The 23,968-nt window shown below is 45.6% G+C and overlaps 1 protein-coding gene across 1 annotated transcript in view; it reads left to right on the forward strand.

The window, feature by feature from the left end:
* Positions 1-23,968, forward strand: part of DOCK2 (dedicator of cytokinesis 2) — a 1,209,209-nt gene that overhangs the window by 1,042,131 nt on the left and 143,110 nt on the right. The window lies entirely within an intron of this gene.

The raw sequence follows: 23,968 nt of genomic DNA on the forward strand, positions 1-23,968 counted from the left end.
CCGCAGAAAACAGCAACTGGACTCCAAAAACCAGATGTGGCTGACACCAGATAGCTGCTCCTGCTCAGCTGGTCTCCAGAAAGAAACTGTATTACCAACAGTCAACTGATGCAGCAGGTGACCTTTTAAAGGATGGTGGGAGTGGTCACCACCTGCATCAGCTGACCCAGCAGCACTGCAGTAACATCAGATAGCCAGCAGGGAAAAGCTGACATTAACCCCCGATGGTCCAAAAGGAAACAAGTTTTAGACTACGTGGAATCAGAGCTGCCTCAAATCCAAAAATGAATGACAAGTGACAAGTTAATTTTGATCGCTGTGATAGACCCTATGTTAGTCATCAAAAGACAATTTTTATTATGTCACCCCCTGATGTCATCCCCTTAGTGAGATTATTTTTTTTATTTTATAATTTTGATTTCTTTGATTTCTTTCCTTTATGTTTAAGCTTAGGGTTAGACTTAAGGTTAGGGTTGGGCTTAGGGATAGGGTTCTGGTTAGGGATAGGGTTGGGGTTGGGCTTAGGATTAGAGTTTTTTCGAAAGTAAAAAAAATGATGATATGATTACCAGTGTTAAGCGCAAGTGCTCGCTACTTGAGTTTGCATGAGGTGCTCGAATATGCACCAAATATCGTTTGTGCTCGAGTGGTATGCTTTAGAATCATAAAATCTAAAGCTGTCTGCTTTAGGAAGACTGGTTGTCGAAAATGGTTGGGACCCAACACCATTTTTTTAAATTATTTAAATTATTAAAAAATATGGCATGGGGACGCCTCTATTTTTGTAAACCACCCTTGCTGAAGCTGACAGCTGAGGGTTGCAGCCCCCAGCTGTGAGTTTTGCCTGGCTGGTTATCAATAATACAGGGGAACCTACACAGGTTTTTTTTAATTATTTATTTACAGAGCAGGAGCGGCTGATGAATACTCCCATCTGCCACTCCTGCTCTCACTATTATTAGAGGCAGCAAGTGTCAGCTTATGGGAGCTGTAGTGCCATCAGCTGAAACCTGTGACCGGAGGTAAACTTTTTACCTTCAATCACAGATGAGTACTCACGCTATCTTCTGGCAGCATGGGAACCGCAGCTCTTAGAGCGGCAGGATGATTTCTCGGCCGATCAGAAGCGCTATGCCGGTGATTCCCACGCTGTCATACAGTTTGCGAAACATCGGCTTTTGTGCTGTGTATGTTCGGCTTTATTCAGCGATTTAATCAACGATTAAATCTGCGAATATTGCAAATTCAGCGATCGTGAGCCAAACCGAACATTGAAATATTCACTCATCTCTGCTAGGAAACTCTGAGCTCCAGGGGGCTACTAGCATTCCGTTCCTACCGAGTCTCTCCGTATGGCTAAGTAATACTGTACTCCGTAGAAATTGTGGGACACATTTTGGTGCCATTTTTACTCACTTCTTGTGTGAAATGTAAAATCTGGGGCTAAAACAAGATTTTGGTGATAAAAATGTAGTTCTTTTTTCTTTACTGCCCAATGGTATAAAATTCTGTGACACACCTGTGGTGTCAATGTGATTACTGCACTCCTAGATGAATTCATCGAGAGGTGTAGTTTGCAAAATGGGTCACTTATGGGGGGTTCTGCTGTTCTGGCACCTCATAGCCTCTCCCAGTGTGTCTTGGCACCTGAAAACCATAGCAGTAAAATCTCATTGCCTTCTGAGCTTTGCACTGTACCTGAAAATATTTCCCGATTACATGTAGGGTATTGATGCACTCAAGAAAAAATAGACCTCAGTTTGATGTAAAAAAAAAATTCCTTTTAGTCTCTAGAAAAATTAAAAACTTGAGGCTAAAACATTTTAGTGTTAAAAATGTAATTTATTCTTTCTTCACAGCTCAATGGTATACAGTTAGGTCCATATATATTTGGACAGAGACAACATTTTTCTAATTTTGGTTATAGACATTACCACAATGAATTTTAAACAAAACAATTCAGATGCAGTTGAAGTTCAGACTTTCAGCTTTCATTTGAGGGTATCCACATTAAAATTGGATGAAGGGTTTAGGAGTTTCAGCTCCTTAACATGTGCCACCCTGTTTTTAAAAGGACCAAAATTAATTGGACAGATTCAATAATTTTAAATAAAATGTTCATTTTTAGTACTTGGTTGAAAACCCTATGTTGGCAACGACTGTCTGAAGTCTTGAACTCATGGACATCACCAGACGCTGTGTTTCCTCCTTTTTGATGCTCTGCCAGGCCTTCACTGCGGTGGTTTTCAGTTGCTGTTTGTTTGTGGCCTTTCTGTCTGAAGTTTAGTCTTTAACAAGTGAAATCTTGCTCAATTGGGTTGAGATCAGGTGACTGACTTGGCCATTCAAGAATATTCCACTTCTTTGCTTTAATAAACTCCTGGGTTGCTTTGGCTTTATGTTTTGGGTCATTGTCCATCTGTAGTATGAAACAACGACCAATCAGTTTGGCTGCATTTGGCTGGATCTGAGCACACAGTATGGCGGCTCGGAATACCTCAGAATTCATTCGGCTGCTTCTGTCCTGTGTCACATCATCAATAAACACTAGTGACCCAGTGCCACTGGCAGCCATGCATGCCCAAGCCATCACACTGCCTCCGCTGTGTTTTACAGATGATGTGGTATGCTTTGGATCATGAGCTGTACCACGCCTTCTCCATACTTTTCTCTTTCCATCATTCTGGTAGAGGTTGATCTTGGTTTCATCTGTCCAAAGAATGTTCTTCCAGAACTGTGCTGGCTTTTTTAGATGTTTTTTTTAGCAAAGTCCAGTCTAGCCTTTTTATTCTTGATGCTTATGAGTGGCTGCACCGTGCAGTGAACCCTCTGTAGTTACTTTCATGCAGTCTTCTCTTTATGGTAGATTTGGATATAGATACGCCGACCTCCTGGAGAGTGTTGGTCACTTTGTTGGCTGTTGTGAAGGGGTTTCTCTTCACCATGGAGATTATTCTGCGATCATCCACCACTGTTGTCTTCCGTTGGCGCCCAGGTCTTTTTGCATTGATGAGTTCACCAGTGCTTTCTTTCTTTCTCAGGATGTACCAAACTCTAGATTTTGCCACTCCTAATACTGTAGCAATTTCTCAGATCGTTTTTTTCTGCTTAAGGATGGCTTGTTTCACCTGCATGGAGAGCTCCTTTGACCGCATGTTTACTTCACAGCAAAACCTTCCAAATGCAAGCACCACACCTCAAATCAACTCCAGCTCTTTTATCTGCTTAATTGAGGATGATATAACGAAGGGATGGCCCACACCTGTCCATGAAATAGCCTTGGAGTCAATTGTCCAATTACTTTTGGTCACTTTAAAAACAGGGTGGCACATGTTAAGGATCTGAAACTCCTAAACCCTTCATTCAATTTTAATGTGGATGCCCTCAAATGAAAGCTGAAAGTCTGAACTTCAACTGCATTGGAATTGTTTTGTTTAAAATTCATTGTGGTAATGTCTATAACCAAAACTAGAAAAATGTTGTCTCTGTCCAAATATATATGGACCTAACTGTAAAATTATGTGAGGCACATTTGATGTCAATATGATCAATACATGGGCGGGCTGGGCCGGGTGGCAGGAATGCATATGCCCCCCTGGTCGGTGCCTAAGCAGCTGCACAGGGCCGCTGGAGGACAGGCAGTGATTATAATACATAGTGCACCTGAAGTGCACGGTCGTGTCATCCTGCCAGCTGCCCCGACATCCAGGCTGCAGCAGTATGTGATGAGCAGGCTCCTGTGCGGCACTGACACTCTGAGGGAGACAGCGCAGCCAGCAGCAATCAAGATGAAAGGTCAGCATACCAGCCTGTGTGTGTGCAAGGAGCTCCCAGGGAGAGCGAAGCCCCAGCTCCTCCTGCTCTTATCTGCTATCCTGGCAGAGAAGGAGAGACCGGGGGAGGTGCCGGGACAGTGCAGAGCTGTGAGCAGGAGAAACCGAAGAGCTGCACATGAACATCAGCCACCCCTGCACCACAGAGGAGAGTGTGTGATGTGTGTATGAGGTATCTGATGTGTGTGATGCTGCTTGTGTGTGTGAGAGCTGTGTGTGATGTGCTGCGTGTGTGTGTGTGAGAGCTGTATGTGATGCTGCGTGTGTGTGATGCTTGTGTGTGTGTTACTGCGTGTGTGATGCTTGTGTGTGTGATGCTTGTGTGTGTGATGCTGCGTGTTTGTGATACTTGTGTGTGTGTGATGCTTGTGTGTGTGATGCTTGTGTGTGTGATGCTGCGCGTGTGTGAGAGCTGCGCATGTGTGAGAGCTGTGTGTGTGATGCTGTGCATGTGATGCGTGTGTGATGCATGTGTGTGATGCTGTGTGTGTGAGAGCTGCATGTGTGATGCTGTGCGTGAGAGCTGTGTGTGTTATGCTGCACATGAGAGCTGCATGTGTGATTCTACATGTGTGTATGAGCTGCGTTTGTGTGTGTGAGGTGCGTGTGTGTGTTACTGTGTGTGTGTGTGACACTGTGTGTGTGATGCTTGTGTGAGTGTGATTCTGCGTGTGTGTGATACTTGTGTGTGTGATGCTTGTTTGTGTGATGTTTGTGTGTGTGATGCTGCGCGTGTGTGAGCGTTGCGCATGTGTGAGAGCTGTGTGTGTGATGCTGTGCATGTGATGCGTGTGTGATGCATGTGTGTGATGCAGCGTGTGTGAGAGCTGCGTGTGTGATTCTGCGTGTGTGTTATGCTGCGAGTGAGAGATGCGTGTGTTATGCTGCACATTAGAGCTGCATCTGTGATTCTACATGTGTGTATGAGCTGCGTTTGTGTGTGAGGTGCGTGTGTGTGTAAGCTGCATGTGTGTGTGAGCTGCGTGTGTGTGAGCTCAGTGTGTGTGTGAGCTGCGTGTGTGTGATAGCTGCGTGTGTGTGATAGCTGCGTGTGTGGGATGCTGCATGTGTATGATGCTGCATGTGTGTGATGCTGCTTGTGTGTGATGTGCGTGTGTGAGCTGCATGTGTGAGCTGCGTGTGTGTGAGCGCCGTGTGTGTGTGAGCTGCGTGTGTGTGATGTTTGTGTGAGATGCATGTGTGAGCTGCGTGTGTGTGAGCGCCGTGTGTGTGAACTGCATGTGTGTGATGTGTGTGTGAGCTGCGTGTGTGTGAACTGCGTGTGTATCACATTGGGGCTGTGTGTGTCATTATACAGTGGGGCTGTGCGTATGTGTGTGTCATTATACAGTGGGGCTGTGTGTGTGTGTCATTATACAGTGGGGCTGTGTGTGTCATTATACAGTGGGGCTGTGCGTGTGTGTGTGTCATTATACAGTGGGGCTGTGTGTGTCATTATACAGTGGGGCTGTGCTTGTGTGTGTGGGTCATTATACAGTGGGGCTGTGTGTGTCATTATACAGTGGGGCTGTGCTTGTGTGTGTGGGTCATTATACAGTGGGGCTGTGTGTGTCATTATACAGTGGGGCTGTGCGTGTGTGTGTGTCATTATACAGTGGGGCTGTGTGTGTCATTATACATTGGGGCTGTGCTTGTGTGTGTGGGTCATTATACATTGGGGCTGTGCGTGTGTGTGTGTATGTCATTATACAGTGGGGCTGTGTGTCATTATACAGTGGGGCTGTGCTTGTGTGTGTCATTATACAGTGGGGCTGTGTGTGTCATTATACAGTGGGGCTGTACATATATGTGTCATTATACAGTTGCTCTGTGTGTGTCATTATACATTGGGGCTGTGCGTGTGTGTGTGTGTCATTATACAGTGGGGCTGTGTGTCATTATACAGTGGGGCTGTGTGCGTGTGTCATTGTACAGTGGGGCTGTGCGTGTGTGTCATTGTACAGTGGGGCTGTGCATGTGTGTGTGTGTGTCATCATACAGTGGGGCTGTGTGTGTCATTATACAGTGGGGCTGTGCATGTGTGTATTTGTCATTATACAGTGGATATACAGTGGGGCTGTGTGTGTGTCATCATACAGTGGGGTTGTGTGTCATTATACAGTGGGGCTGTGTGTCATTATACAGTGGGGCTGTACATGTTTCAGTAATTAGTCCATTCACTCTGTGTCATTCTATGTGACTGCAGACTTGTGCTTCTCACATTGCTGGCAGTTCTGTGGTTATTCGGCTGGTGTGTGGCTGCAAGTTTGCGATTTGCATACATGCAGTCACATGCTGACTAGACTTGCATGGCCTAATGCAATTGTATTGAACAAGGCCAAAAACAATCTATCCGGAATGTGGCTGGGAATATATATACCCGTATATACTCGAGTATAAGCCGACCCGAGTATAAGCCGACCCCCCTAATTTTGCCACAAAAAACTGGGAAAACTTATTGACTCGAGTATAAGCCTAGGGTGGAAATGCAGCATTTACAGGTGAATTTCAAAAATAAAAATAGATCATTATTTCCCCATAGCTGTGCCATATAGTGCTCTACACCATTCATATTTCCCCATAGCTGTGCCCCATATAGTGCTCTGCACCGTTCACTGTGCCCCCTAGCTGTGCCATATACGGTGCTCTGCACCGTTCACTGTGCCCCCTAGCTGTGCCATATACAGTGCTCTGCACCGTTCACTGTGCCCCATAGATGTGCCATATACGGTGCTCTGCACCGTTCACTGTGCCCCCTAGCTGTGCCATATACAGTGCTCTGCACCGTTCACTGTGCCCCATAGATGTGCCATATACGGTGCTCTGCACCGTTCACTGTGCCCCCTAGCTGTGCCATATACAGTGCTCTGCACCGTTCACTGTGCCCCCTAGCTGTGCCATAAAAGGTTGCTCTGCACCGTTCACTGTGCCCCCTAGCTGTGCCTTATACGGTGCTCTGCACCGTTCACTGTGCCCCCTAGCTGTGCCATATACGGTGCTCTGCACCGTTCACTGTGCCCCCTAGCTGTGCCTTATACGGTGCTCTGCACCGTTCACTGTGCCCCCTAGCTGTGCCTTATACGGTGCTCTGCACCGTTCATTGTGCCCCCTAGCTGTGCCTTATACGGTGCTCTGCACCGTTCATTGTGCCCCCTAGCTGTGCCTTATACGGTGCTCTGCACCGTTCACTGTGCCCCCTAGCTGTGCCTTATACGGTGCTCTGCACCGTTCACTGTGCCCCATAGATGCTCCACATTAATCTGTGCTGCCGCTGCTACTGCTGCAATAAAAAAAAAAAAACACATACTCACCTCCCTTGATTGCAGCTCCCAGCGTCTCGTTCCGGCGCCTCCATCTTCCCGGCGTCTCTGCTCTGACTGATCAGGCAGAGGGCGCCGCGCACACTATATGCGTCATCGCGCCCTCTGCCTGATCAGTCAGAGAGCGCAGACGCTGGGAAGATGGAGGCGCCGGCCGGGAAGATGGATCGGCGCCCGGCGGCTGGAACGAGGACAGGTGAATATAACATACTCACCTAGTCCTGGCGATCCTCGCGCTGTCCCCTCCTGTCTTCGGCGCTGCAGCTTCTTTCTCTATCAGCGGTCACCGGCACCGCTGATTAGAGAAATGAATAAGCGGCTCTGCCCCTATGGGAGGTGGAGCCGCTTATTCATTTCTGTAATGAGCGGTCCCACGTGACCGCTGAAGAGAGGAAGAAGCTGCAGCGCCGAAGCCCGTGGGACAGCAGGGACAGCGCGAGGATCGCTGGGACTAGGTAAGTATACCCCAGCGCCCTCAGCCCCTCACCTGCCGACCCCACCGCTACCGTGACTCGAGTATAAGCCGAGGGGGGCACTTTCAGCCCTAAAATTTGGGCTGAAAATCTCGGCCTATACTCGAGTATATACGGTATATATATATTGCATGCTTGCAAGTCACAAGACCACCTGTTGCCGGCACCAGAGAATCTTCACAGCGCTCAGTGCGCACGATACGAGAATTCACACATAGTGACTGTAGACATGTAGCATAAGATCCGACAACCTCTTTAAGGATGGGCCGCTACTCATGGGCCACTGCTGTGTGCTTGCCCCCCAGGCGAAAATTTGCCAGCCAGCCCCTGTCAATGCACCACTGGATAAATACATTGGGGAGTATAGTTTTTAAAATGAGTACACATTTAGTTTTTTTTTGTTGTTCTGGCACATTAGGGGCTCTGCCAATGTGACATGGCACCCACAAACCCTTCCACAAAACCCTTCCACAAATCTGAACTCCAATATGGCATCCCTTTACTTCTGAGCTTTGCACTGTGCCTCAAAAGTAGGATTCCCCCACATATGGGATATCTGCATACTCAGGAGAAATTGAAAAATGGTGTAATTTCTCCTTTGTCCCTTATAAAAATGCAAAATTTGGGGCTAAAATAACATTTTTGTGGAGAAAATGTGATCTTATTATTTTCAAGGCTTATTGTTATAAACTTCTGTGTAGCACCTGGGGGTTCAAGGTGCTCACCTCACATCTAAATACATTCATTGAAGGGTCTAGTTTCCCAAATGGGGTCATTTGTGGGGGGTTACACTGTTTAGGCAAATCAGTGGCTCTCCAAACGGGACATGATGTCCGCTAATGATTCCACTAAATTTTACTTTCAAAATGTCAGATGACGCTCCTTCCCTTCAGAGCTATGCCATGCTCCCAAACAGAGGTTTTCTCACTCATATGGGGTATTGCTCAGGATAAATTACTCAAATTTTGGGGTCCACTTATTCCTGTTACCTTTGTAAAAATAAAAAAAAAATCGATCTGAAGTAAATTTTTTTGTGAAAAAAAGTTAAATGTTTTTTCTTCCACATTCCCAAAATTCCTGTGAAGAACTTGAAAGGTTAATAAACTTCTTAAATGTTTTTTAGAGCACCTTGAGGGGTGAAGTTTTTAGAATGGTGTCACTTTTGGGTATTTCATATCATATAGTCTCCTCAGGTGGTCCCTAAAAAAATGGTTTTGTACATTTTGCTGGAAAAATCATTGGTCAACTTTCAACCCTTTTGACTTCCTAACAACAAAAAAAATGGGTTCCTAAATTGTGCTGATGTTAATAAATGACATTTCCAGCATGTCTATTTAACTATTTTGTGTGACATATCTCTCTGATTTAAGGGCATGAAAATTCAAAGTTTGAAAACTGTGAAATTTTCAAAATGTTTGCCAAATTTACTTTTTTTTTTCCACAAGTAAGCACAAGTCATATCAAAGAAATTTTACCACCATCATGAAGTACAATATGTCATGAAAAAACATTCAGGGAATTACTGGGATCAGTTGAAGTATTCCAGAGTTATCACCTCATAAAATGACAGTGGTCAGAATTGTAAAAATTGGCCTGGTCACTAACGTAAAAAATTTGACCCAATTATTAAAGGGAACCTGTCACCTCAAATTGGCGGGATATGTAAATGCCTTTTTTTCTGGTCCGATGGGCGGCGTTTCGTCTTCATTTCTCCACCCCATCCGTCCCTGATGTCCGCAATATGTTCCAGAATTAGAGTACTTGTCCTCCATAGTTCGCGCATGTGCAATTCAATCTTCGCTTGTGCACGCACAGCATGCTTTGCCCGATTGAGTGCACAGGCTCATCGCAGTAATGCTTTTCGGCTTTGCATGATGTCCCAGAACACAGCGAAATGCTTCCGGGACATAGTGCACGGACACATGTGTGCTACAGTAATGCTTTTTGGCTTTGCCCGCAGTTTGGTAAAGCATACTGCGCATGCGCGAGCGAAGATTGCATTGCGCATGCACAAACTATTTAGGACAAGTACTCTAATTCTCAAACATTATACGCACAACTGGAACAGATGGGGTGGAGAAATGAAGACGAAACGTCGCCCATCGGAACAGAAAAAAGGCATTTACATATCCCGCCAATTTGAGGTGACAAGTTCCCTTTAAGATCAAAATTAGCTCAATCATTAAGGGTTTATTAAGGCGTAAAATGATAAATTATTTGTTTTTACAATTGCTTAGCAATTTTAACAAGTTGAAAGGGCTGTCCAGGTTAGACACGAAAGACTCTGTATGACTAATGACTTGTGAGTCCCCACAGCACACACTGTCATAATTCCCTGGTGCTGGCACAGGTAGCAGACAGTCATGTGATCTGCAAATATGCGATATGCATACTTTTAGCCACATTCCACCTAGATGTGTAGCCTCACTCAAGTGAGTTGAGCAATGTTGCATGTGTCTAATCTGAATGTAGACGGGAGTGTGCATATTGCATCCTTGTGGTCATATGACCACCTGGCATCACTCCTGATAGGCATAACAGAATGCAGCCACTTTCTGTGCATAGACAACGCTTGCTGTCAGGTTTCTATGCAAACTTGGACAGCCACCTTTAGAACTTCACACAATCTGTTTAAAAGATTTGTCACAAACAAGGAGACGACACCCCTCCAAAGTGTCTGTTCAAATTTTCTTCCCATATTAATTTGGTTGGATTTTTTTGCCTTTTTTGTTGCATTATTTTGAGCATATTTTGTTAGTTTTAGATCACAATTGCAGTAGCCAGTTTGAGTTAACATAGTTAACAGATGTATTAGTGTAGGCATTTTTTGAATATGCAGTACATTTATTAAATGTCTCGTGAGATTTGTTAAAATATTTGCATATTAGATTAGATGATTTTGGTATGGATTTAACCCCTTCACCTCCATGCCTGTTTTCACCTTCCTGACCAGGCCACATTTTTCAATTCTGACCAGTATCACTTCATAAGGTAAGGAATGCCTTAACACAGCCCAGTGATTGTGAGATTGTTTTTTCATGACAATTGTACTACCTGTCAAAGGTGAACTTAAATTAATGGGATTTGTGTTTATTTATGAAAATATCAAACATTTGACAACAATTTTTAAATTTTGAGACAGAATTTTCATGCCTTGAAACCAAATAGTTGAATTTTACAATATTGTTAATAAATAACATTTACCACATGTCTAAATTACATCAGCATAATTTTCGACACAAATTTTGTTTGTTAAGAAGTTAGAAAGGTTAAAAGTCAGCAATTTTTCATTTTTCTGACACAAGTTGCAAAATTATTTATTTTTGGAAACCAGATCACATTTGAAGTGACGTTGAGGGGTGAAGTTTCTAGAATGGTTTCACTTTTGGCTATTTTCAGTCACATAGGACCCCAAAGTGCTCAAAACCACATTCAAGAAGTATACATACTCTTTAGACACTTCACTAGAAGTAAGGCCGGTTTCACACGTCCAGATAATTCCAGTACCGGAAAAAATCAGTACCGGAATTATCTGTGTCCGTGTGCCCCTACGTTTCTGTGGCACATCAGTGTGGCACACGAGCGGCACACGTGTGCCGCCCGTGTGCCCACTGGGTACCACACGCACCGTGCTGGGTACTGTTATGATAAGGTAATTCAGTACCACAATGGACATAGAGGTCAGAGCACATACAGTGACCTGACAATAACCCAAAAACAAAGAACGAGCTCTGAGACGTGGGAACTCTGCCGACCGCAATCCCTAATCCTCTCCAACCACACTAGAGGCAGCTGTGGATTGCGCCTAACGCTCCCTATGCAACTCGGCACAGCCTGAGAAACTAGCTAGCCTGAAGATAGAAAATAAGCCTACCTTGCCTCAGAGAAATACCCCAAAGGAAAAGGCAGCCCCCACATATAATGACTGTGAGTTAAGATGAAAAGACAAACGTAGAGATGAAATAGATTTAGCAAAGTGAGGCCAGACTATCTGAACAGAGCGAGGATAGGAAAGGTAACTTTGCGGTCAACAGAAAACCCTACAAAAACCACGCAAAGGGGGCAAAAAGACCCTCCGTACCGAACTAACGGCACGGAGGTACACCCTCTGCGTCCCAGAGCTTCCAGCAAGCAGGAAAAAACAAATAGACAAGCTGGACAGAAAAATACAGCAAACAAAATAGCAAAGCGAAACTTAGCTATGCAAAGCAGCAGGCCACAGGAACGATCCAGGAGGAAACAGGTCCAATACTAGAACATTGACTGGAGGCCAGGATCAAAGCACTAGGTGGAGTTAAATAGAGCAGCACCTAACAACTTCACCACATCACCTGAGGAAGGAAACTCAGAAGCCGCAGCACCACTTTCCTCCACCAACGGAAGCTCACAGAGAGAATCAGCCGAAGTACCACTTGTGACCACAGCAGGGAGCTCTGCCACAGAATTCACAACAGTACCCCCCCTTGAGGAGGGGTCACCGAACCCTCACCAGAGCCCCCAGGACGACCAGGATGAGCCATATGAAAGGCACGAACAAGATCGGGAGCATGGACATCAGAGGCAAAGACCCAGGAATTATCTTCCTGAGCATAACCCTTCCACTTAACCAAATACTGGAGTTTCCGTCTTGAAACACGAGAATCCAAAATCTTCTCCACAATATACTCCAACTCCCCCTCCACCAAAACCGGGGCAGGAGGATCAACAGATGGAACCATAGGTGCCACGTATCTCCGCAACAATGACCTATGGAATACGTTATGTATGGAAAAAGAATCTGGAAGGGTCAGACGAAAAGACACAGGATTAAGAACCTCAGAAATCCTATACGGACCAATGAAACGAGGTTTAAACTTAGGAGAGGAAACCTTCATAGGAATATGACGAGAAGATAACCAAACCAAATCCCCAACACGAAGTCGGGGACCCACACAGCGTCTGCGATTAGCGAAACGTTGAGCCTTCTCCTGGGACAAGGTCAAATTGTCCACTACATGAGTCCAAATCTGCTGCAACCTGTCCACCACAGTATCCACTCCAGGACAGTCCGAAGACTCAACCTGCCCTGAAGAGAAACGAGGATGGAACCCAGAGTTGCAGAAAAACGGCGAAACCAAGGTAGCCGAGCTGGCCCGATTATTAAGGGCGAACTCAGCCAAAGGCAAAAAGGACACCCAGTCATCCTGATCAGCAGAAACAATGCATCTCAGATATGTTTCCAAAGTCTGATTGTTTCGTTCGGTCTGGCCATTAGTCTGAGGATGTAAAGCCGAGGAAAAAGACAAGTCAATGCCCATCCTACCACAAAAGGCTCGCCAAAACCTCAAAACAAACTGGGAACCTCTGTCAGAAACGATATTCTCTGGCATGCCATGTAAACGAACCACATGCTGGAAGAACAATGGCACCAAATCAGAGGAGGAAGGTAATTTAGACAAGGGTACCAAATGGACCATCTTAGAGAAGCGATCACAGACCACCCAAATGACTGACATCTTTTGAGAGACGGGAAGATCTGAAATAAAATCCATAGAGATATGTGTCCAAGGCCTCTTCGGGACCGGCAAGGGCAAAAGCAACCCACTGGCACGAGAACAGCAGGGCTTAGCCCGAGCTCAAATCCCACAGGACTGCACAAAAGTACGCATATCACGTGACAGAGATGGCCACCAAAAGGATCTAGCCACTAACTCTCTGGTACCAAAGATTCCAGGATGACCAGCCAACACCGAACAATGAACCTCAGAGACAACTTTATTCGTCCACCTATCAGGGACAAACAGTTTCTCCGCTGGGCAACGATCAGGTTTATTAGCCTGAAATTTTTGCAGCACCCGCCGCAAATCAGGGGAAATGGCAGACACAATTACTCCCTCTTTGAGGATACCCGCCGGCTCAGATAAACCCGGAGAGTCGGGCACAAAACTCCTAGACAGAGCATCCGCATTCACATTTTTAGAGCCCGGAAGGTACGAAATCACAAAGTCAAAACGGGCAAAAAACAGCGACCAACGAGCCTGTCTAGGATTCAACCGCTTGGCAGACTCGAGATAAGTCAAGTTCTTATGATCAGTCAAGACCACCACGCGATGCTTAGCTCCTTCAAGCCAATGACGCCACTCCTCAAATGCCCACTTCATGGCCAGCAACTCTCGATTGCCCACATCATAATTTCGCTCAGCAGGCGAAAACTTCCTGGAAAAGAAGGCGCATGGTTTCATCACCGAGCAATCAGAACTTCTCTGCGACAAAACAGCCCCTGCTCCAATCTCAGAAGCATCAATCTCGACCTGGAACGGAAGCGAAACATCTGGTTGACACAACACAGGGGCAGAAGAAAAACGACGCTTCAACTCTTGAAAAGCTTCCACAGCAGCAGAAGACCAATTGACCACATCAGCACCCTTCTTGGTCAAATCGGTCAATGGTTTAGCAATACTAGAAAAATTGCAGATGAAGCGACGATAAAAATTAGCAAAGCCCAGGAACTTTTGCAGACTTTTCAGAGATGTCGGCTGAGTCCAATCATGGATAGCTTGGACCTTAACAGGGTCCATCTCGATAGTAGAAGGGGAAAAGATGAACCCCAAAAATGAAACCTTCTGAACACCAAAGAGACACTTTGATCCCTTCACAAACAAAGAATTAGCACGCAGGACCTGAAACACCGTTCTGACCTGCTTCACATGAGACTCCCAATCATCCGAGAACATCAAAATGTCATCCAAGTACACAATCAGGAATTTATCCAGGTACTCTCGGAAGATGTCATGCATAAAGGACTGAAACACTGATGGAGCATTAGCAAGTCCGAATGGCATTACTAGATACTCAAAATGGCCCTCGGGCGTATTAAATGCAGTTTTCCATTCATCGCCTCGCTTAATACGCACAAGATTATACGCACCACGAAGATCTATCTTGGTGAACCAACTAGCCCCCTTAATCCGAGCAAACAAATCAGATAACAACGACAAGGAGTACTGAAATTTAACCGTGATCTTATTTAGAAGGTGGTAATCTATACAAGGTCTCAGTGAACCATCCTTCTTGGCTACAAAAAAGAACCCTGCTCCTAATGGCGACGATGACGGGCGAATATGCCCCTTCTCCAAGGACTCCTTCACATAACTCCGCATAGCGGCGTGCTCAGGCACAGATAAATTAAACAGTCGACCTTTTGGGAATTTACTACCAGGAATCAAATCGATAGCACAATCACAATCCCTATGCGGAGGTAGAGTATCGGACTTGGGCTCATCAAATACATCCCGGTAATCAGACAAGAACTCTGGAACCTCAGAAGGGGTAGATGATGAAATAGTCAGAAATGGGACATCACCATGTACCCCCTGACAACCCCAGCTGGACACAGACATGGATTTCCAATCTAATACTGGATTATGGACTTGTAGCCATGGCAACCCAAACACGACCACATCATGCAGATTATGCAACACCAGAAAGCGAATAACCTCCTGATGTGCAGGAGCCATGCACATGGTCAGCTGGGTCCAGTACTGAGGCTTATTCTTGGCCAAAGGCGTAGCATCAATTCCTCTCAATGGAATAGGACACTGCAAGGGCTCCAACAAAAACCCACAACGCCTAGCATTCTCCAAGTCCATCAAATTCAGGGCAGCGCCTGAATCCACAAATGCCATGACAGAATACGATGACAAAGAGCAGATCAAGGTAACGGACAGAAGAAATTTTGACTGTACCGTACCAATGGTGGCAGACCTAGCGAACCGCTTAGTGCGCTTAGGACAATCAGAGATAGCATGAGTAGAATCACCACAGTAGAAACACAGCCCATTCATACGTCTGTGTTCTTGCCGTTCAACTCTGGTCAAAGTCCTATCGCACTGCATAGGCTCAGGTTTAAGCTCAGGTAATACCGCCAAAGGGTGCACAGATTTACGCTCACGCAAGCGTCGACCGATCTGAATGGCCAAAGACATAGACTCATTCAAACCAGCAGGCATAGGAAATCCCACCATGACATCCTTATGGGCTTCAGAGAGACCTTTTCTGAAAATAGCTGCGAGCGCTGTTGTGAATTCTGTGGCTGAGTTCACTTCTGTGGTCACAAGTGGTATTGCAGTCTCTGGGCTTCCTCCCTCAGGTGTTTTGGTGAGCTCGTTGGCTGCCTTGCTATTTAGCTCCACCTGAGTTTGTCTTCCTTGCTCCTTGTCAATGTTCCAGTGTTGGATCTGAGCTACTGCATCTGTCCTTGGGCCTGCTGCTCTGCTAGATAAGTGCTTCTAGTTTGTATTCTGTTTTTTCTGTCCAGCTTGCTATTAACTTTTGCTGGAAGCTCTGAGAAGCAAAGGGGTGCACCGCCGTGCTGTTAGTTCGGCACGGTGGGTCTTTTTGCCCCCCTTTGCGTGGTTCTGTTTTAGGGTTTTTTGTAGACTGCATAGTTCTCTTTGCTATCCTCGCTCTGTCTAGAATATCGGGCCTCACTTTGCTGAATCTATTTTATTCCTACGTTTGTCTTTTCATCTTGCTAACAGTCATTATATGTGGGGGGTTTCCCCTTCTACTATCGAGATGGATCCGGTTAAGGTTCAGGCCATCCAGGATTGGACTCAGCCGACATCTCTAAAAAGTCTGCAGAAATTCCTGGGCTTTGCTAATTTTTATCGTCGCTTCATCTGTAATTTTTCTAGCATTGCCAGACCATTGACCGATTTGACCAAGAAGGGTGCTGATTTGGTTAATTGGTCTTCTGCTGCCGTGGAAGCTTTTCAGGAGTTGAAGCGTCGTTTTTGTTCTGCCCCTGTGTTGTGTCAACCAGATGTTTCTCTTCCGTTCCAGGTCGAGGTTGATGCTTCTGAGATTGGTGCAGGGGCGGTTTTGTCACAGAGAGGTTCTGGTTGCTCAGTGTTCAAACCATGTGCTTTCTTTTCCAGGAAATTTTCTGCTGCTGAGCGTAATTATGATGTGGGCAACCGAGAGTTGCTGGCCATGAAGTGGGCATTCGAGGAGTGGCGTCATTGGCTTGAGGGTGCTAAGCATCGCGTGGTGGTTTTGACTGATCATAAGAACCTTACTTATCTTGAGTCTGCCAATCGCTTGAATCCTAGACAGGCCCGTTGGTCGTTATTTTTTGCTCGTTTTGATTTTGTGATTTCATACCTTCCGGGCTCTAAAAATGTGAAGGCGGATGCTCTGTCTAGGAGTTTTGTGCCCGACTCTCCGGGGTTATCTGAGCCGGCGAGTATCCTCAAGGAAGGAGTCATTGTGTCTGCCATCTCCCCTGATTTGCGGAGAGTGTTGCAGAAATTTCAGGCTAATAAACCTGATCGTTGTCCGGCCGAGAAACTGTTCGTCCCTGATAGGTGGACTAGTAAAGTTATCTCTGAACTTCATTGTTCGGTGCTGGCCGGTCATCCAGGAATCTTTGGTACCAGGGAGTTGGTTGCTAGATCCTTCTGGTGGCCATCTCTGTCACGGGATGTGCGTGCTTTTGTGCAGTCCTGTGGAATTTGTGCTAGGGCTAAACCCTGCTGTTCACGTGCCAGTGGGTTGCTTTTGCCCTTGCCGGTCCCGAAGAGGCCTTGGACACATATTTCGATGGATTTCATTTCTGACCTTCCCGTTTCTCAAAAAATGTCGGTCATTTGGGTGGTCTGTGATCGCTTTTCTAAAATGGTCCATCTGGTGCCCTTGGTTAAATTGCCTTCCTCCTCTGATTTGGTGCCTTTGTTCTTCCAGCATGTGGTTCGTTTACATGGCATTCCTGAGAATATTGTTTCTGACAGAGGTTCCCAGTTTGTCTCGAGGTTCTGGCGAGCCTTTTGTGGTAGGATGGGCATTGACCTATCTTTCTCCTCGGCTTTCCATCCTCAGACTAATGGCCAGACCGAACGAACCAATCAGACCTTGGAAACATATCTGAGATGTTTTGTTTCCGCTGACCAGGATGATTGGGTGTCATTTTTGCCGTTGGCTGAGTTCGCCCTTAATAATCGGGCCAGCTCGGCTACCTTGGTCTCTCCATTTTTCTGCAATTCTGGGTTCCATCCTCGTTTCTCTTCAGGACAGGTTGAGTCTTCGGACTGTCCTGGTGTGGATTCTGTGGTGGACAGGTTGCAGCAGATCTGGACTCAGGTAGTGGACAATTTGACCTTGTCCCAGGAGAAGGCTCAGCTTTTCGCTAATCGCAGACGCCGTGTGGGACCCCTACTTCGTGTTGGGGATCTGGTTTGGTTATCTTCTCGTCATATTCCTATGAAGGTTTCCTCTCCTAAATTTAAACCTCGTTTTATTGGTCCGTATAGGATTTCTGAGATTCTCAATCCGGTGTCTTTTCGTCTGACCCTCCCAGACTCCTTTTCCATACATAATGTATTCCATAGGTCGTTGTTGAGGAGATACGTGGCACCTATGGTTCCATCTGTGGAGCCTCCTGCCCCTGTTTTGGTGGAGGGGGAATTGGAGTATATTGTGGAGAAGATTTTGGATTCTCGTGTCTCTAGACGGAAACTCCAGTATCTGGTCAAATGGAAGGGTTATGCTCAGGAAGATAATTCCTGGGTTTTTGCCTCTGATGTCCATGCCCCAGATCTTGTTCGTGCCTTTCATGTGGCTCATCCTGGTCGGCCTGGGGGTTCTGGTGAGGGTTCGGTGACCCCTCCTCAAGGGGGGGTACTGTTGTGAATTCTGTGGCTGAGTTCACTTCTGTGGTCACAAGTGGTATTGCAGTCTCTGGGCTTCCTCCCTCAGGTGTTTTGGTGAGCTCGTTGGCTGCCTTGCTATTTAGCTCCACCTGAGTTTGTCTTCCTTGCTCCTTGTCAATGTTCCAGTGTTGGATCTGAGCTACTGCATCTGTCCTTGGGCCTGCTGCTCTGCTAGATAAGTGCTTCTAGTTTGTATTCTGTTTTTTCTGTCCAGCTTGTATTAACTTTTGCTGGAAGCTCTGAGAAGCAAAGGGGTGCACCGCCGTGCTGTTAGTTCGGCACGGTGGGTCTTTTTGCCCCCCTTTGCGTGGTTCTGTTTTAGGGTTTTTTGTAGACTGCATAGTTCTCTTTGCTATCCTCGCTCTGTCTAGAATATCGGGCCTCACTTTGCTGAATCTATTTCATTCCTACGTTTGTCTTTTCATCTTGCTAACAGTCATTATATGTGGGGGGCTGCCTATTCCTTTGGGGTATTTCTCTGAGGTAAGTCAGGCTTGTATTTCTATCTTCAGGCTAGTCAGCTCCTCAGGCAGTGTCGAGTTGCATAGGTAGTGATAGGCGCAATCCACTGCTGCTTATAGTTGTGTGAGGATAGATCAGGTACTGCAGTCTACAGAGATTCCACGTCTCAGAGCTCGTCCTATTGTTTTTAGTTATTGCCAGATCTCTGTATGTGCGCTGATTACTGCACGCTGTGTTGCCTGATTGCCAGCCATAACAGAGCGCACCTTCATTCCATTGAGTGAGTACGGACCACTTTCTAAATTTCTGACAATATACCTCTATCTCATCCTGACCCTGACACAGAACCAGCAAATTTTTCTCTGCCTGATCCACTGAATTAGGTTCATCGTACAGCAATCCGAGCGCCAGGAAAAACGCATCAATATTACTTAATGCAGGATCTCCTGATGCAAGAGAAAATGCCCAGTCCTGAGGGTTGCCACGTAAAAAAGAAGAAATGATCCTAACTTGTTGAACTGGGTCACCAGAGGAACGAGGTTTCAAAGCCAGAAATAGTTTACAATTATTTTTGAAACTCAGAAATTTAGTTCTATCTCCAAAAAACAAATCAGGAATAGGAATTCTCGGTTCTAACATAGAATTCTGAACCACAAAGTCTTGAATATTTTGTACTCTTGCCGTGAGCTGATCCACACATGAAGACAGACCTTTAATGTCCATCGCTACACCTGTGTCCTGAACCACCCAAATGTCTAGGGGGAAAAAAAGGCAAAACACAGTGCAGAGAAAAAAAAATGGTGTCAGAACTTCTTTTTTCCCTCTATTGAGAATCATTAGTACTTTGGGCCTCCAGTACTGTTATGATAAGGTAATTCAGTACCACAATGGACATAGAGGTCAGAGCACATACAGTGACCTGACAATAACCCAAAAACAAAGAACGAGCTCTGGGACGTGGGAACTCTGCCGACCGCAATCCCTAATCCTCTCTAACCACACTAGAGGCAGCCGTGGATTGCGCCTAACGCTCCCTATGCAACTCGGCACAGCCTGAGAAACTAGCTAGCCTGAAGATAGAAAATAAGCCTACCTTGCCTCAGAGAAATACCCCAAAGGAAAAGGCAGCCCCCCACATACAATGACTGTGAGTTAAGATGAAAAGACAAACGTAGAGATGAAATAGATTTAGCAAAGTGAGGCCCGACTTTCTGAACAGAGCGAGGATAGGAAAGGTAACTTTGCCGTCAACACTAAACCCTACAAAAACCAGGCAAAGGGGGCAAAAAGACCCTCCGTACCGAACTAACGGCACGGAGGTACACCCTCTGCGTCCCAGAGCTTCCAGCAAGCAGGAAAAAACAAATAGACAAGCTGGACAGAAAAATACAGCAAACAAAATAGCAAAGCGGAACTTAGCTATGCAGAGCAGCAGGCCACAGGAACAATCCAGGAGGAAACAGGTCCAATACTAGAACATTGACTGGAGGCCAGGATCAAAGCACTAGGTGGAGTTAAATAGAGCAGCACCTAACGACTTCACCACTTCACCTGAGGAAGGAAACTCAGAAGCCGCAGCACCACTTTCCTCCACCAACGGAAGCTCACAGAGAGAATCAGCCGAAGTACCACTTGTGACCACAGGAGGGAGCTCTGCCACAGAATTCACAACAGGGTACCACATGTACCAGCATCTGGTGCTGAAGCCGCAATTCATATCTTCCCTGCAGCAGCGTTTGCTGCAGAGAAGATATGAATAATAGTGTTTAAAATAAAGATCTATGTGCCCCCCATCCTCCCACCCCCTGTGCGCAATCCTGCCCTCCCACCCCCTGTGCGCCCCCCCCCCCGCTGTTCTGAAAATACTCACCCAGCTCCCTCGTTGGCTGTTGCTGCTTCCTGTTCTGGCCGCATCTTCTCCTGTATGCGGTCACGTGGGGCCGCCGATTACAGTAATGAATATGCGGCTCCACCCCTATAGGAGGTGGAGCCGCATATTCATTACTGTAAATGAGCGGCCCCACGTGACCGCATACAGGAGAAGATGCGGCCAGAACAGGAAGCAGCGCCGGCGAGGGAGCGAGCCTTGTGAGTATTTTCAGAACAGCGGGGGGCATACAGGGGGTGGGAGGGCGCACAGGCGTTGGGAGAGCGGGGGGCACATAGATCTTTATTTTAAACACCATTATTCATATCTTCTCTGCAGCAAACGCTGCTGCAGGGAAGATATGAATCGCGGCTTCAGCACCAGTGGGGGGGACAGCGCTTAATGTAGCGCTGTCTCCTGCACGGCACACCGACTGCACACGGACAACGTCCGTGTGCGGTACATGTTTTACATGGACCCATTGACTTTAATGGGTCCGTGTAATACGTGCGCTCCCACGAACACTGACATGTCTCCGTGTTTGGCACACGGAGACACGGTCCCCAAAAAATCAATGACATCTGCACAGATGCATTGATTTTTATGTGTCTACGTGTGTCAGTGTCTCCGGTACATGAGGAAACTGTCACCTCACGTACCGGAGACACTGACGTGTGAAACCGGCCTAAAGCAGTGTGAAAGGAAAAAATGAAAATTTCAATTTTTCAGACACCCTATTGATGACGAAGAGATGCTAAAATTTATTTGTACTCTGTTGGAGTAGATAAATCTGTCTCGAACATGGATCCATTCATGGATCCATTACTTTTCCTAGCTAAAAAAACAATACTGAGGTAAAATATAATTCTTTTTGTTGCAAATAAAATACCCTATTTTTTTGCCCTACAATTGTCCCCCCCCAAAAAAAAATCAAACCTCTGTTGATACATATGGTCCATTGTGTTAGCTATATTCTTTAAGCTGTTTTTATCTCTAGCGATGCTGTTTTTTTCATTCATTTACATGCCACAGCGTACCATTCTCCAGAACTGATTAAACAAAAGCAACACTCAACCACATTGCGGCTTGCTATGTGATTTCACTTAAGGTTTTAATTTTAAATGCAACAAAAAAATCTGTGTTTCAGTGTTAAAGGAGCCCTAAAGTGAACACCAGTTAAAATACATTTAAAAAGTAACTAAACTCTTGGAACTTTATTTGTAATATTTTAGTACCCATTTAGTTACAAGCAGACTAGTGGGAGTCCAGGTAAAAAAAATTGCCCAAGAGATGCACAGCTCAGACAGGAGGGAGATGTTTGCTCCTGTCACCTGAGTGTGCACTATAAAGCATATACAGTCATGGCCAAAAGTATTGAAACCCCTGCAATTCTGTCAGATAATACTCATTTTCTTCCTGAAAATGATTGCAAACACAAATTATTTGGTATTATTATCTTCATTTAATTTGTCTTAAATGAAAAAACACAAAAAGAATTGTCCTAAAGCCAAATTGGATATAATTCCACACCAAACATAAAAAAGTGGGTGGACAAAAGTATTGGCACTGTTCAAAAAATCATGTGATGCTTCTCTAATTTGTGTAATTAACAGCACCTGTAACTTACCTGTGGCACCTAACAGGTGTTGGCAATAACTAAATCACACTTGCAGCCAGTTGACATGGATTAAAGCTGACTCAACCTCTGTCCTGTGTCCTTGTGTTCCACATTGAGCATGGAGAAAAGAAAGAAGACCAAAGAATTGTCTGAGGACTTGAGAAACCAAATTGTGCGGAAGCATGACCAATCTCAAGGCTACAAGTCCATCTCCAAAGACCTGAATGTTCCTGTGTCTACCGTGCGCAATGTCATCAAGAAGTTTAAAGCCCATGGCACTGTGGCTAACCTCCCTAGATGTGGACGGAAAATAAAAATTGACAAGAGATTTCAACGCTAGAATGTGCGGATGTTGGATAAAGAACCTCGACTAACATGCAAACAAGTTCAAGCTGCCCTGCAGTCCGAGGGTACAACAGTGTCAACCCGTACTATCCGCCGTCGGCATCTGAATGAAAAGGGACTGTATGGTAGGAGACCCAGGAAGACCCCACGTCTTACCCTGAGACATAAAAAAGCCAGGCTGGAGTTTGCCAAAACTTACCTGAAAAAGCCTGAAACGTTTTGGAAGAATGTTCTCTGGTCAGATGAGACAGAAGTAGAGCTTTTTGAGCAAAGGCATCAACATAGGGTTTAGAGGGGAAAAAAAGAGGCATTCAAAGAAAAGAACACGGTCCCTACAGTCAAACATGGTGGAGGTTCCCCGACGTTTTGGGGTTGCTTTGCTGCCTCTGACACTGGACTGCTTGACTGTGTGCATGGCATTATGAAGTCTAAAGACTACCAACAAATTTTGCAGCATAATGTAGGGCCCAGTGTGAGAAAGCTGGGTCTCCCTCAGAGGCCATGGGTCTTCCAGAAGGACAATAGTTAAGTAAATAAGGCAGCACACTGCAGCGCTAAAACATGTAAACTTGAAATACAAAATTTGAACTGCATTACTGCACTAGAAATATGAAAAATGAGAGCGTTTAGTGCATAAAAATGGCCAATTTTATGTGTACCTAGTAGCCCCTTTACGGCATCTCTCTTATACCAGGTCCTAAACTTGCCTTACCTCGCTGAGAATAAACGTCTCCATCTGAATGGGTACATGTGAAACCTCTTCCTAGATTAAAATTCTCTCTCTCTGTGGAGGGGTATTGGACCTGCTGTAATTAAAACACCTGTAGGCTAGGAGGCGGAGTGCACGATCAGAAGGCTAAAGAATACATTTCAAAAACCTGACCGGCACATCCAAACATAGACTAAGCGTCAACAGGTGCTGAACCTAGAGTCGCCAACTCGTATATAGTTAAGTAAATAAGGCAGCACACTGCAGCGCTAAAACATGTAAACTTGAAATACGAAATTTGAACTGCATTACTGCACTAGAAATATGAAAAATGAGAGCGTTTAGCGCATAAAAATGGCCAATTTTATGTGTACCTGGTAGCCCCTTTACGGCATCTCTCTTATACCAGGTCCTAAACTTGCCTTACCTCGCTGAGAATAAACGTCTCCATCTGAATGGGTACATGTGAAACCTCTTCCTAGACTAAAATTCTCTCTCTCTGTGGAGGGGTATTGGACCTGCTGTAATTAAAACACCTGTAGGCTAGGAGGCGGAGTGCACGATCAGAAGGCTAAAGAATACATTTCAAAAACCTGACCGGCACATCCAAACATAGACTAAGCGTGAACAGGTGCTGAACCTAGAGTCGCCAA

Source organism: Ranitomeya imitator, chromosome 4, assembly GCF_032444005.1.
Source record: "Ranitomeya imitator isolate aRanImi1 chromosome 4, aRanImi1.pri, whole genome shotgun sequence".
Lineage (NCBI taxonomy): Eukaryota > Metazoa > Chordata > Amphibia > Anura > Dendrobatidae > Ranitomeya > Ranitomeya imitator.